Raw genomic sequence first — 15,983 nt, 5'->3', positions numbered from 1 at the left:
GGCCTTTTCATTTAAAAAAAAAAAAACTATTTGGGAGAGGGGCCTCGTGGTCCCCCTCCCGGGCCACTTCTGGCCCCGGAGACCCCATCCCCCAGGGCCTGGCCCTCTCCGTTGGGGACCGTGGGGGGTCCCCAAGCCCCCCCATGGTCCCTGCCGGCTCCCCGCCTCCTGCGGGAGCCGGCATTGCTTTTCTGCATGGGGAGCAGCTAACATGCTGCTCCCCATTCAGAAAAGCAATCGGGTTTGGTTTTTGAAAGAGAGAGCAGGTTTCCTGCTCTCTCTTTCAAAAACCAAAGCAGTTTGCTATGGTAGGGTGGGATCCGTGAGGCTCCTGCCCTGCCATAGCAAACTACAGTGTACCGGGGTTGGGCACACCGGGACACTGCAGGAGCCGGCCCTGGGGTGTGGCGGTCCCCAGGGCCACCACAAGGCTCCATGAGGGGTGCCGCGCGGCTCCCCTCCCAACATTTAAAAGCCCTAGGGGGGTGGTGGTCCCCGGGACTGGGGGGTCCGTCATGGACCCACCAATTAAAAAATATAGTGCCCCGTGGAGGTGGCGGTCCCCGGGGCGTGTGGGGGGGCTTGAACCCCCCTCACAAGTTTTTTTTGTTAAAAGAAGCCCTGACACATTGCACCCGGGACTCCCATACCTCCCCCCACCCCCCCCCCCCCCCGGGCTAATTACAAATTTCTCTTGCTTCCTTTTTTTTTTTTTTTTGGTGGATACGCGTTCCCGCAATTTGTTTTTGGCCTTGGGGGTCCTTGTGGGACCCCCTGAGCAGGCCTAGGGGGTCAGGGTGTTTCTACCCTGCCCCCTTTGCGCATTTTGCACACTTGTTTTTCAGTTTTCTTGTGCCTCGGTTCTACCAAGACACAAGATGGCTGCCAACACTTCCTGGTTTCGAGTGTTGACACAGTTGACAGCCAGTTAGCACGCAGCTCGTGCTCGTAAAGGTACACGTATAATCCTCGGACGGTACTTAGTCTATAGATATATCTATGATTTTACTTTTGATTGTCTCAGGAACTGCTGCACGGATTTACCCCATTTAACAAAAAGCGTCATCTGCGAACTAAACTCTACCCTTTTGCCAAATTTGGTGTAATTCCGTTCAGCAGTTCGAGCTGTAGCCTGTCTTAAAGGTCCCTATGGAATATTGCATGGGGAAAACACATTTTGGGACCCCTTTTTTCTCGGCCCCCGCTTGATGAATCACCCCGAAGCTTTCAGGATAGGAGCGGAGCGGGCCATCTTCTTGGAGAATTTCGCGAAGATTCGTCAATCGGCGCAAAAGTTATTCCAAATAGAATGTTGCGGATTTCCTATGGAAACTAGGTCCTAACTATATCTACCTGCTGGCGACCGCCAGTAGGTTTTATATATATATATATATATACACATATACTCCTTAAGAGTTCAAGTAATATTTATTTTGAAGGTTTTGTTGAGCGCAAACAAGACCCTTATATATATATATATATATATATATATATATATATATATATATATATATATATATATATATATATATATATATATATATATATATATATATATATACACACATATATATACATATATATATATATATATATATATATACACACATATATATACATATATATATACTACCCAGCCCAACAGTCCTGATGTATTAACAGCCGGTGACATGGAACTACGGAAGGATCTTGTTGGGCTGCTAGGTGAAAGTACCCAATTGGCTCCTGATGACAGCAATCTGGTGGGCTCTGGAACAGGAAGCGCATTTTCTCAATTTAGAGCAAAATCTACTTTTTGCCCATTAATGATCAAGGACAATATTGATTCTTATCATGAATTGGTAATTGCGGATGTGAAAAAGTTGCACCACAAGGTGGCACGTTGCAAGTTTAAGTATTCAAAGCAAGACAAATTGTACCATGAGTTGATTAAAAAGTTAAAATGTTTCAAATACCTGCAGTTCCATCACGCTTTTGCCCCTACCCCTAGGAAGTCTGGACTCACTACCCGAGTTTAGCCCCCTGGAGGCGAAGGTATTTATGGGGGAATTAGAGAGCCAAAAGATATCGTCTATTTATCAAACATTAGTTACACATTGCTCGACCTCCCTAGACTCTCTGCGGCCCAAGTGGGAACACAATCTGGGGGCATTTGAGGAGGAAGACTGGAGGGAGGCATTTGAAGCTCCCAGAGGGGCGGCCATTGCAGTTCGACTACGATTTATTCAGTTCAAATACTTGCACAGGGCATACTACACCAGGGAAAGGCTACGGAAGGCGGGCTTGATTGCGTCTCCTGTCTGTTTGAGGTGTGGCAGAGAGACGGGTACATTCCTACATACAGTCTGGGCGTGTGATGGTCTGCGGAAGTTCTGGACGGGAGTGTGGAACTGCTTGTCGGAGGTGCTAGGCTGGGACCTCCCCCGTACGCCAAAATTAGGCCTTCTTCATGTCCTGGAACAGGTGGGAGGGAATGTTTACAAACGCCACTTGTTGTTGTTGGGTCTTGTGGTGGCCAAGTGGGACGTGGCCCGTGCCTGGAAAGACCCCAAAGCCCCCCTGTTGGGTGTGTGGAAGAGGGGACTTGACTATTCTATGGGTCTGGAACGCCCGATATTTGAGGCTAGGGGTTGCCCCAGGAAACACTACAAAATTTGGAAGAGGTGGGCAGAGTACAGGGGTTTATGGCTGGAGCCGCCAGCACGTGATGAACCGGGTGAAAGACATTTGGACATTGAACTCGTGTGAGGAGGGATACACACTTCATATACCTTGCTATGTTCTACGTATAGACTGATTCGACGCTGTGCAGGGGGTGGGGTAAGGGGGACTTCGGGTGGGAGACTAGGGGGGTGATGGGAGGAGGGACTTAGGGTTAGTTTTTGTGTCTAAATGACTGTTTAAATTGTTTTACAACGTGATTTTTGCCTTCATGCTCGCAGCGTCCCCGGGATCGGGACGCTGTATGTCTTATGTAACTCTTCAACAGCACAATAAAATATTGTTCTGAAAAAAAAAAGTTACAAAATGACAAATATGTGATTATTCGTCAATCTGACAAAGGTGGGAATATAGTTATCTGGCCCAGGGACATGTACTTAGAAGAAGCTTGGCAACACCTTAATGATAAAAAATGTTACAAGAGGGTAGATTTGTCTACTGTCAAGTCATCTTGGAACAACTACTATTTGAAATTAGTGGCATGGAAAAGCTTAGGTCTTTCAAGTGTAGACAAATTCAAATTCTTAAAGAATGACAATCCGGTCATTCCGTGTATTTATTTTATACCAAAAATACACAAGCACTTATCTCAGCCACCAGGCAGACCTATTATTTCAGCCTGCAATAGCCTCTTGGAAAACACATCTAAGTACATAGATTTTTTCCTGCAAGAACATGTGACTAACCTACCATCCTATGTACAGGATACAGGAGATTTCATACGGAAATTAAAGGGAACAACATGGGAAGATGATTTAATACTTATTCACACTAGATGTGACCTCGCTCTATACGAGTATTAATCATCTTGATGGTCTTAAAGCCATTCAGCACTTTCTGGACAGTAGGCCACTACATTGTTACACACATAACAAGATGCTGTTGAGCATGATTGAAATATGTTTACAGAATAACTTTTTTCATATTCCAGCAAATGTGCTTTCAGCAAACTAGAGGGGTGGCGATGGGATCCTGCTTCTAGTTATGCTTGTTTGCATATGGGACTATGGGAGAAGCAGGTTCTCGGAGTCCTGCATGCTGAAACTATGCGTGATCATGTAGTATGCCTGCACCGATATATAGATGATCTGTTCATTATCTGGAAGGGGGAGGAAAGTCTGGCATGTTCGTTTATTGAGGAGTTAAACAGTAATTCACAGAATTTGCAGTTTATCTCAAAATTGAGTACCACGTCAGTACATTTTCTAGATGTAGAGGTTTATATTGATAACAACCTTATTCAAACCAAACTACATCGTAAGGCCACTGCGGGCAACACTGTGCTGCACGCCTCTAGCCATCACCCTAAACATCTAATCCATAGCATCCCCTATGGGGAAATGCTGCGTATCAAGAGAATATGCAGCAAGCAGGAGGATGTCAAAGAAGCTCAGGCAGCATGCCAATTGCGCTTCTTAGCTAGAGGATATTCAGATAAAACGATTAAAGCAGCCATTACACGTACTGAGGCCCTAACCAGAGATGAGGCACTAACTACAAAAACAATGAAGAAAGTCACTGTTTTGTCTGATTCAGAACCAACTAGGTTAATTGTTACATACAGCAAACAGCATTTTGCCATTCGCAACATCATGAGTAAACATTGGGCTCTGATTAAAAATAATCCTAGTCTCACGTTGGGTTCTTGCACATCTCCCACCATTACATACAGAAAGGCAGCTTCCATGCAAAACAGCCTGGTTGGCAGTAGTCCAGAAGTCTTGGCTAAGACAAACTGGCTCATGATGCGATGATGCATATCCAGTCGCTAGACACTTCAATGACTGTCATAAGAGGGACCTGAAACTTTTGAAGTTCTATGTAATCGATGCAGTCATGCCCCTCAGAAGGGGAGGCAATAGATAGGGGATCCTACGCAAACTTGAAACACATTATATTTTAAATCTAGATAGCAAATATCCTGCAGGTCTTAATGCTAGCGAGGATTTCTACACGTGTCTCTAAGTGGTGAGCTTTATGTATAATGTTGCCCCCTAAACAATTTACTCATTTTACAGTGGTTTGTAGGTCTGATATCTTTGACAGGCCTGAAATGAACTGATATTTTTAATATGTATGTCTATTCCGTTTATGTATATATTTGTTAATGTTTAACAAAATATTGCATATTTTGCACATTATCTATACTTTTGCACAGGTCGGGTTGCACTACAAAAAATATGCACATTTTGCACTTTATAGAGAGCATCATTGTTTGACTGCCCATTTGGACTGATAAATTGTTGGTTACTGGAAGTCAGTGTATAGACTAACACATTATAGTCTGTACATATGGAATGGCAATTTAAACATTTGCCAACTCTTTATGTATTTTACAGTTATGCACAACAAAACTAATGCAATTTTGCTCTATGGATGATAGTGGTTTTAAAAAAAATACTATTTCAGTATTAATTCCCATATGTATCCATGTTTTATTTACTTATGAAAATTATGAATCATCTGTAAATAGGCTACCAGGTTTTAAAATAATATTTGTTTTAAAATTGAAGGCGACATCCAGTATGATGTAACTTCTATGTCGATGATGACGCTCATTGTGGTATTCAGCACAAAACATGCACTGTCACTTTAAATAGCCTGTGAACACTCCATAGCGTGTCATGTGATCAAGGGCCGTTGGGGCTCAAAACGCGTCATGGCGGAGGTGCGGGGTTTAGCACAATAAACATATAGCACTTCCAAGATTTGGGTCCGCTGTCGTCTTTCTGCATGGATGTATGACGATTTCTCTCTTGTGTGTGTGTGTGTGTGTGTGTGTGTGTGTATATATATATATATATATATATATATCTCCTCCACAGCGGTTCCTTTTCGGGAGTTTATGCAGCGCTCTCACATGTGCGGTATCCTGCGGCAGAACCCAGCCGCTTACTATTTCACCAACTATTCCCCAGGACAGGGAAAACAACGGGTCGCACAACCAGTTCGGATGTAAACAGCAATCCTTTTTATTTTCTCAAATCACAGGGCAACTAGCGCATTGATCTACGCGTTTCGGTGTCACTCCACCTTGCTCACGATCACCGGGTTTGCCCCACCCTCAGAAATGTAAACACATTTTTTTCAATTTTTGCATTTCCTGTCACATGTCATACTAAGGATTCTGGTCCTTGTAGTTTTACTGGTTGTTTGAAACAAAATTAATACTTTAAATGTGCACAAAATTTTACAAAATTAAATCTATTGGTAAGTACTAAATGCAAAACCTCATTGCGCCTTCCAATAGGCTGATATCTCACATTGGTTTGTTCCGCCTACCTATAGGCAAATACCATCACAGTTTTTTCTACAATGTTCTCATAGTTCATATTTCATTGTCATTTCATAAGTGCACATGCAATTCCTCAGATTGATTCAACCCATTCGGGTGCAGGGTCCTCAGGTTAATAATAAATCTTGATTCAGCTTGCCTTAGTTTTTTCGCTCGATCACCTCCCCGCTCACCTTTGGTAATTGTTTGAATGCCATAAAATCTCAGTTTTAACCAATCCCCCTTGTGTGATTGTTCCATATGTTTGGCTATGGCATTTGAGCGGTCCTTATGAATTGTTGCACGCATATGCTGTAAAATGCGATTTTTTTAGTTCCCCAGTTGTACTCCCTACATATTGCAAAGGCACGGGCATTCCACTACGTATACGGTAAATGGTGTTTTACACGTAATACATTGTTTGATTTGCCATTTCTTTTTGTTAGCCAACGTGATCTCTTTGGTTTGTTTAGCAATCTGGCACATTTTGCAGCCGTGACACTTCACGAAACCCTTGGTTTTCAGCCAATCATCCTGTCGTTTTTTCTGAAAGTGGCTGTGTATTAGGTGATCCTTCAAATTTCTTGCACGCCTGTATGTTATTATTGGGTGCGTTCCCATGAGTTCTTTTGCGGTGTTGTCCAGTTGTAAGAGTTTCCAGTTCTTCCGCAGGATTTTAGATATTTTGTCACTTTCTTGGGAGAAGTCCATTATTAAACGGATTTTGTCCGTTTCCGTGTCATCCTCTTTGTTTTTCCTCTTGAGACATTCCTCTCTTGTCTTCATTTTGTTTTTTGTTAGACTGTTTATGACTGTTTGTGCTGGGTATTTCCTTTTTATGAATCTTTCCATTGTCTTTTCGCTGTTTCTATTCCACTCTTCCTGTTCACTGCATATCCGTCGGACTCTCAAAAATTCACCGTATGGTATGCTATTGAGTAGTGTTTTTTGGTGGAAGCTGGTAGCTTCAAGTGTGGAATTAGTTGAAGTTAGTTTACGGTGGAGAGTTGTATGTATCTGTTGGTTCTTGATGTAAATTTCTGTGTCCAGGAAAACAATTCTTTCCTTACTCATGTTGTAAGTGAATTTTAGATTTTTCACACTGTTATTCATTATTTGAAAGTATTCCTGGAATTCTGATTCAGTTCCATCCCAGATAATCAACAAATCGTCGATAAATCTCTTCCAACTCACGACTTTATTCACAGATGTTTCATTCATTGAGTTCCACGCTAATTCCTGCTCCCACCATCCCATCGTAAGACAAGCATATGATGGACTAAAGGAAAATCCCATAGCTGTCCCACTTCGTTGCTTGAAAATTTCTCCTCCAAATGTAAAGATGTTTTGTTCCAGGCAAATTGTAATCATTTCCAGTAGCATCTGATTATGGCTACTGAACTCCAAGTTTCTCTCCTTCAAGAAGAAATTGCATGCTCTTACTCCCATTTCATTATCAATGTTGGTGTATAAACCAATCACGTCCATTGAAATCAACCAATAGGAATCCTGCCACGGAGTGTCTACCAAGGTTCGTAATAGGTCACTTGTGTCCTGAATGTAGGAGTTTAGTTTCGATACAAAGGGCTTCAGGAAGTGATCGATATATTCCGCCATTGGCTCCAACAATGAGCCCTTAGCGGATATTATTGGTCTTCCCGGTGGATTTTTTTGGTCCTTATGAATCTTAGGCAAGAAGTAAATGGTTGCCAGTATTGGGTGAGTTACCGTGAGGAATTTTTGTTCCATCTCATCAATGAGTCCGTTTGTTTTCCATACCGTTAGTTGGTCATCAATTTTATTCTTTATTTCCATGGTTGGATTGTTTTTCAATTTTTCATAATGCATATGGTTTCTTAATTGTCTGTTGGCTTCCATTGCATATGCATTGCGGTCCAGGATTATCACGTTGCCGCCCTTATCGGCCATTTTTATTTCTATTTTGTCATCCTCCGATAGGTTTTTTAGTGCCAGTCGTTCCTCTTTTGTTAGATTGTCTTGACCGTAATTCAATTTCAATTTGTACAGGTCCTGTATTACTGCTTCTTGAAACAGATCCACTTTATTTCCGGGAGTCAATTGTGGGTAGAACTTAGATTTGGGGTTTTTTCCACTCAGACCTGCTCCACATTGTGTTACAGCCTGTGAAAGGGTCACTTCTTGCGATGGATCCTGAGTTATATTCATTAGAGTCAGAAAGCCTTCTGCATCCGTCAGTTGTAAATTTCCCTCAGTTGTTACTGATTGGGGGTGTTTTGCTCTTTCAATATTTTCTCTCTGAACGCTTTTGCTAGTTTGATTTTCCTGATGTACAGGTATAGGTCAATTCTCACCTGTGACAAAATATCTAAAATCCTGCGGAAGAACTGGAAACTCTTACAACTGGACAACACCGCAAAAGAACTCATGGGAACGCACCCAATAATAACATACAGGCGTGCAAGAAATTTGAAGGATCACCTAATACACAGCCACTTTCAGAAAAAACGACAGGATGATTGGCTGAAAACCAAGGGTTTTGTGAAGTGTCACGGCTGCAAAATGTGCCAGATTGCTAAACAAACCAAAGAGATCACGTTGGCTAACAAAAAGAAATGGCAAATCAAACAATGTATTACGTGTAAAACACCATTTACCGTATACGTAGTGGAATGCCCGTGCCCTTTGCAATATGTAGGGAGTACAACTGGGGAACTAAAAAAATCGCATTTTACAGCATATGCGTGCAACAATTCATAAGGACCGCTCAAATGCCATAGCCAAACATATGGAACAATCACACCAGGGGGATTGGTTAAAACTGAGATTTTATGGCATTCAAACAATTACCAAAGGTGAGCGGGGAGGTGATCGAGCGAAAAAACTAAGGCGAGCTGAATCAAGATTTATTATTAACCTGAGGACCCTGCACCCGAATGGGTTGAATCAATCTGAGGAATTGCATGTGCACTTATGAAATGACAATGAAATATGAACTATGAGAACATTGTAGAAAAAACTGTGATGGTATTTGCCTATTGGTAGGCGGAACAAACCAATGTGAGATATCAGCCTATTGGAAGGCGCAATGAGGTTTTGCATTTAGTACTTACCAATAGATTTAATTTTGTAAAATTTTGTGCACATTTAAAGTATTAATTTTGTTTCAAACAACCAGTAAAACTACAAGGACCAGAATCCTTAGCATGACATGTGACAGGAAATGCAAAAATTGAAAAAAATGTGTTTACATTTCTGAGGGTGGGGCAAACCCGGTGATCGTGAGCAAGGTGGAGAGACACCGAAACGCGTAGATCAATGCGCTAGTTGCCCTGTGATTTGAGAAAATAAAAAGGATTGCTGTTTACTTCCGAACTGGTTGTGCGACCCGTTGTTTTCCCTGTCCTGGGGAATAGTTGGTGAAATATATATATATATATTACTCCTTAAGAGTTCAAGTAGTATTTATGTTGAAGGTTTTGTAGTGCGCAAACAAGACCCTTGCGGGTATCGGAGCGCTTTACAGTACAGATGTAAACAACCAAAATCAATTGTAGAAAAATATAAGTGATAATAGAATAAACTAACATCTGATACAGACATCTTTTACACATGATGTCTTTTTCTACGCAAAACGTTGTGGCTTCATTAGAAGGTTCTTTAAACTCCTGGAGGATCTAATACCGCAAGAGAGCGCCAGTTTCTGAGCTAGGTAATGTGAGGTGTTGTGGTGTATGGCCTTGTGAGTCATACATGCGAATTGTAGATGAATTATGGCCTCGAAAGGTTGCCAGTTGAGTGCTCTAAGGTCAGGGTAGATGTGGCAATGCCTTTTGGAGCCCATTATGAGTCTTGCAGCTGTGTTGATTGAGGCTCGTAGAGGGGCAGTCGTCTATCTTGGGAGGCCACAGAGAGAGACACTCCCATATTCGACTTTTGGGATTACAAATGCTTGGACTGCCAGTTTGAAGTAATTTTGGGGGAGGAATGGTCTCAATTTTCTCATGGTGTTTATTTGAAAATGTGCTCCTTTTGTAGAGGCATTGATGCGTTTCTGCATATTTAATTTTTTGCCAACGTTAGTCCCAGTGATTTCGCTTAGTCGATAATAAGAGGTTGACCATTGTGTGCTGTTAGGTGGTTCATCCATTCAAGCATGTTGGTAGATTGCTTAGGCGGAGCGATAAGGAGGAATTCCTATTGAGGATGTTTAGTTTCAAATCATTTTCTACCAGCCAGGTCTGCGTTTTTTGAAGCGTTGCGTTAAGAAATTTGATGTCGTCTAGTGAGTGGATCTTTATATAAAGTTGTTTCATATGCGTACATGTGGTAATGTACATTAGGTGAGCTGAAAAGTTCGGTGAGCGGTTCCATGAAAAGGTTGAAGAGCGTCTGCGAGAGGGACCAACCCTGCGGGACTCCTAAGGTGACTGGTACGGGCATGGATAAGGACTGAAAAACTTTTAATGTTTGTGGTCTATGTCTATAGTATGTGAATGCAAAAGCATTTTCTATTGTATGATTGAATTGAATGTTAGGATTTCTGTTGTGCAATTGAACAATGTTATCCTGTAAACTTTGATGAGAACCCAACCACATGTTGAAGACATAATCTATGAATCTCAAATACATTTTCAAATGTTGACTCCCAGGTTTTGTTGTAAGTGTAATCAGATTCAAATTTGGCCTATGAAAGTGTTAGCGTTGGTGGGAGCCCCAGTAAATCCCACTGATGTGCCATACTTTTGAAGAAAGAAACTTACAAGCCATTTAAAGTAACTATGATATAGACAAAAATGGAAGAGCTCAGCGAGAAACACCTTGTTAGTTTTTAAGTCTCAACAAAGCCCATTCAATAGTCTCGGTTCCATACAGGGAAATGGATGTATACAAGTATACGAAATTGGCTCTGTATATACTGGACCAAAGTAAGGTACAGAGTGCCCAGAGGTTTGGCAGAGGCTAAAGTTAGAGATAACCTTACTCTCTAAAGTGGTAGCTTGGTCGAGCAGTAAGGCAGTATCAGAGGACAGTGTAAAGAATGTGTTGTACACACCCAGTCAGCAAATGGTCTCACACACTCAAGAACTAAACTCTAGGCCAATTGTTTTGTATCAAAAAGATATAATTGTTTTATTTTAGAACAAACAACGTATCAAAATATACTTTCTTCTCAAATAGGCAATAGACTTTTTGATTACAATAGTTACCGTTGTTGCAATAGGCAACACAATTTCAAACACAATGCAATATTGAGCTCAATGGGAATTTTTAGTTAAATGCAATTAGTTACTTTGTAGATAACTTTTCTAACCACAGGACTGCATCCTAGATTCAGTCCTGGGACATGTCCTGTAAACAGTTAAGTAAAAGTGTTTTGGTTAAGGAAATGATTTTTGAGGAATATTATTGTAACTTTTTTCACTTAGAATCACCAATGTTATCCTATGGTAGGAAATTCACTTAGCAGGTAAGTAGTGTTATGATTACTTTTTCTTACTCAGTGTTGGATCCTGGATCCAGCGCTGGTGCATCTCCTGTAAACAGTTGGAAGAATGCGTTTAAGTCAAACAGGCGATTTTTAAGGAATATTTGTAGTTTATGAAAATCGACACTGAAACTTTTCTGGTGAAAACCAGACAATGGGTTCCTATGGAAGGAAATTCAAGTTACTGATAAGTACGGTCAAAATTACTTTTCATGGTCAGTACTGGGCTAATAGATGCAGCACTGGGTTCTCTCCTGATAACGGGTACAGTCACAAGGCAGTCAGGTCCTCCGGGGTTTTTAAGGTTGCTGACCACAGAAGGTGCCGGGGTTTTGCAGGTTCGAGGGTCTGTAAGGCTGGGGCCAAGTCAGTTGGTGTCGCTCTCTTAGCAGCTGCAGGTCTTCTTGTTTCTTGATTTTCTTGCTTGTTTCGGTATCTGGTCCCTGTCCTGGGGTGAGTACACCCCCTATCCTGCTCCTCTCCTGTGGGTGGGGGGCAGGAGCCTATCTCTGATTGGGCAGGGCTCCCCATCCTCAAGATGGCCGGAGCCCGGAGTTGTGCTTCACCTCCCTCTCCCACCTGAGGGGTGGAGTTGGCACAGCCTGGCACACACCCTTTCCTTAAGCTGAGTTTCCCGCCAGTCTTCCCGCCAGAGTGGGGGTCAGAACCGGTGGGGGCCAGTTGCCGAGTACAGCAAGTGGCCTGGAGAAGCTCACAAAGGCGGCATGCCTTTGAAGCTTCCCCCTGCCTATCCTGGGGAGGAGACCTAGCACCTCGCCCAGGATGTGTATTGTTGCAGGCCCAGGAGAGCGGGGAGCTCTCCACCCAGGGGTCCAGTAACATGTCTGCTATGTAGCAGCCTAGGCAGCCTCTCAGACCAGACGTGGATTGTAGGTTGAGTTTCAGGGGGCATCTCTAAGATGCCCTCTGTAGTGTATTTTACATTAAATCCCACACTGGCATCAGTGTGGGTTTAATGTGCTGAGAAGTTTGATATCAAACTTGTTAGCCTTCAGTGTAGCCATTATGGTGCTGTGGAGTTCGTAATGACAACCTCCCAGCCCAGGAATGGCCCTGGGTACTGTAGGGGCACAGGGCTCATGCACCTGTGCCCACACCACTGGCATAGGACACCCAGCTAGAGGGGTGGCTGATGTGTACCAGGGCAGAGGGTTTGTGGGCCATGTCAACTCTTTGTTTAGTTCTGCACCAGGACACACAGCCTGCAAAGGCAGTGTGTGTGTGTCAGGGTACAGGGCCCCTAAGGGTGGCACAATAAGTGTGTCAGTCCTTAGGGGTCTTCTCTGGTCGCAATGCCCTGGGTACCATTTACCAGGGGCTGACATGTAGCCAGAGATGCCAATTGGGTTTAGGTTTTAGTACAGTTTTTAGGGAAGGAACACAGTCCCCGGGTACCTGATTGGCAGGGGCCCAGGGCACACAAAGGAAAAGTGCTTCAGATATCAGGCAAAAAGTGTGGGGGGGGGGTACTGCAACAGAGACCCACTTCCTTACAACAAGGCATTGACATCTATGGTACATAAATAAATTTTTTCTATTTCACCACCATCGAAGTTGGACAATTTGTTTAGAAAGGTGAAGAAGGTAATCAAGGTTTTTCCCTGAATGGAGCCACATACTATTAGAATCGGTCTGAAAGACGAGTCAAACCGATTCTTGTGAATAGTTGGTATTTTACATGTCCTGGCAGTAAACATGCAAAGCTCCCATTTTTACTGTGGAAAGACTTGGTCACCCTATTGCAAGTACAGGATTACACTTTGACCCCTCCGCGGTGGTATCTCCAGGACGGTGCTACCAAAGTGGGCCCTCCATGGTATCAAACAACTTGTTACATTAAGTGCGACTAGTATATCAAGTCTAAATTAACTAAACTTGTTGCAGTGTGCAACTTTAAACAAAGCTGCCACTTTTGTTGCATTTAAAACTCCTGTGCCTACCCGGGCACACATGGAGCCTGTTCCACGAGGCAGCTTTCTGCCCTAATGGAGAGACATGTCTACGCCCAGGAAGGAGAACAATGAGAGCTTGCAGGCCAGGGAGCTGTTATCTCCCTCCTGCAGGAAGCAACTTAAGTGTTAGCCCCAAAAGCCAAGCGTCAAAAGAGAAGCCGCCATTGAAGGGCAGATGTGTCACACTTAGGAGAAGTGATGTGCCATTGTTTGGACAGACCGGTTAGCAAGGCCAAATCAGTTGCCTAACCGCTTTCCCCAGGGACTTGTAGCCCTGAGATAGCCACTCCCCAGAGGTGGGTTAGGAATGTCTGAACACCGAGAGGGGGCTCTCGCCATCTTGGGAGTGGGCAGGATGGTGCATCCTGGGATAGCAAGATGCCACATTCCACTGAAAGTGGTCTCCAGGTGAGAAGGAATCCGGTAACCCATTAGCTATCAACCACATCGTGCCCTGAGGGCATTTTTTGTGTATAAAGCGGGCACCTGTGGCACCCAGCCCTCAGATCTCAACCGATTTGGAAGAAGGGCCAAAGATGAACTGGTGGCTAGCGAAGAGAGGGACTGTTCTTGCTGTGTCTTGCTCAGGGAGGAGCTGTCTCCAGAGCCCAGTCAACCCAAGAGACTGGCCTCCGGTTCACAGCATTAGGACGCAATAGCTGAAGAAGCCTGCTGCAGCAAGTTGGTAGCTCAAAGTCTTCAAGCCCCTATCACCGCTGCTGTGCTGCACTAAGGCTCAAGACCCGATGCTCAGAGCTGCATCCGAGTTCGCTGAGCCCGGGAGTGCGGTTTGAGAACTGCTGGGACCCTCAGAATGCAAGTTACCGACCCAGGAAGGATTGGCCTGTGGCTACTACACCGGCGACTGGTAGTACAGTGGTAAGGAAGGCCCCCGTCGACCATGTCGCATCCACTGCATCCTTAGAGCATCTTCAGCATCCTTTATCCCTTGTACCTGGCTCACTTCATAGTGATCCATTGCAACGCGGCTAAAGTGCCTAGAACTGCTGGAGAATTGCTCTTTCTGTGGAAGTAATTGTTTCTAAGGACCTTGCTGGTCTCCCTGACTAGATCCCTGCTGGAGTTCTAACTGACCACAGTGATGCCTACCTAAGTTTTGTTTGAAAAAGTTTCTAAGTGTCAAATTCAATGAATTAGCCAAGGTTTGTTTGCGGGTTGAGTAAAAACACTTTGAATTATTATTGCTTCTAAAATGAATATCTCCAGAACCCTCCATGAATCTTTTTCGTTCTAGTGTCTAAATTCATACGAAATAGTCTATTTTTATAAATTGCTGGCAGATTTCTTGAGTGTCTAGCCGATGTCTTCTTCAATTGATTTGGTGCTGTTTTAATGCTTTACACTTGTTCCTCTGAGTAAGCCTTACTGCTCAGTGCCACAGCTACCGAGGGTTGAGCTGATGGTTTGACAGAGGAAGCCTAAGGGTCCTAAAGGCGTTGACAAGTGTATTACACGGTGAGGTTGAACAACGACACCATAGAATCCCATTTCCTCACAGTATCATTGCTGGTTCTTGGAGGATTCTGCTTTGCTCATGTACACCATGTAGAGTCTAAAGTTATGTTGTGTGGCTCCGTGTTGCATAAACCCAGTCCATATTAATCATTCTGTCAACCACTCTATGCATGAGGTTGGCCAGCACCTTTGCAAGTTTTTTCCCGCCCTATTTCTCCCATGAAACTTCATAGATTCTCTGCATGGTTTTGCCATGGGTGGTATAAGTTTTCCAGATATTTCACGAGTATTTATGCTGTCTCGGAGACGGTGTCAACAATCATTCGCATCTTAGTTTTAATCTTCCGCACCCACCGTTTGCCATTGTCTCTATGAGCCAGCTAGGCGAGTAGTTTCCGTGCTTTATTGGCCCTCTCGTAATGTGTGTATTCAGAGGCCTTGTGTAGCTTCTGTGCCCAGTCTTCCTCTATTAGTCTTTATCCTTCCTGAGCCAATGCTTTGCGGTGTGTTAGTGCCTGCTTAGGGGTGTCACGATATTCCCCATCCCACCGCATTAGACATTGCTCTTTGTCCACTAGTTTAGGAGCCTCCTTGCGCTTCCAGGAGATCTTAGATATACGATTCCCTCTTTTTACTATTTTGTATGACTCTGATATCATTATTTCAGACTGTACTGATCCTGTGTTCTCTGCAAAATGATTCTCTGTGGTCTACAGGAGGTATTTATTGATGTCCCAGTCTTTCATATCCCTGGGGTCAAGGCAACATAGTTTCCTGTGTATCTTGACGGGTGTTGTGAGTCTGGTGTACTATGGCGAGTGGTCCCAGATCCCCCGAAGAAGGGAGGTGGTATCCCTGTATCCGGGGCACAAAGAAGTAATCTAGTCTCAAGCCTGCCTGTCCGTCCATGTCTAAGTAATTGATAGAGGAAGGGATCTTTTACTAGAATCCTCACCCCTTTGGAATCCGATGTAAACCCTGAGTGGGCCAGCATGTTGTACCTATCCTGCCCCAGAAAGGCACAGTTATTGCCCTTCAAATATGTCTCATGCAGGAGTAGCAGGTCAGGGTT

The 15,983-nt window shown here is 43.6% G+C and overlaps 1 protein-coding gene across 12 annotated transcripts in view; it reads left to right on the top strand.

Moving 5' to 3' along the window:
* The window catches only part of MAP7D3 (MAP7 domain containing 3), a 1,012,878-nt gene that overhangs the window by 522,607 nt on the left and 474,288 nt on the right, over positions 1 to 15,983 (top strand). The window lies entirely within an intron of this gene.

Source organism: Lissotriton helveticus, chromosome 4_1 (assembly GCF_964261635.1).
Source record: "Lissotriton helveticus chromosome 4_1, aLisHel1.1, whole genome shotgun sequence".
Taxonomy (NCBI): Eukaryota; Metazoa; Chordata; class Amphibia; order Caudata; family Salamandridae; genus Lissotriton; species Lissotriton helveticus.
This window is presented reverse-complemented; position numbering and strand designations above follow the sequence as displayed.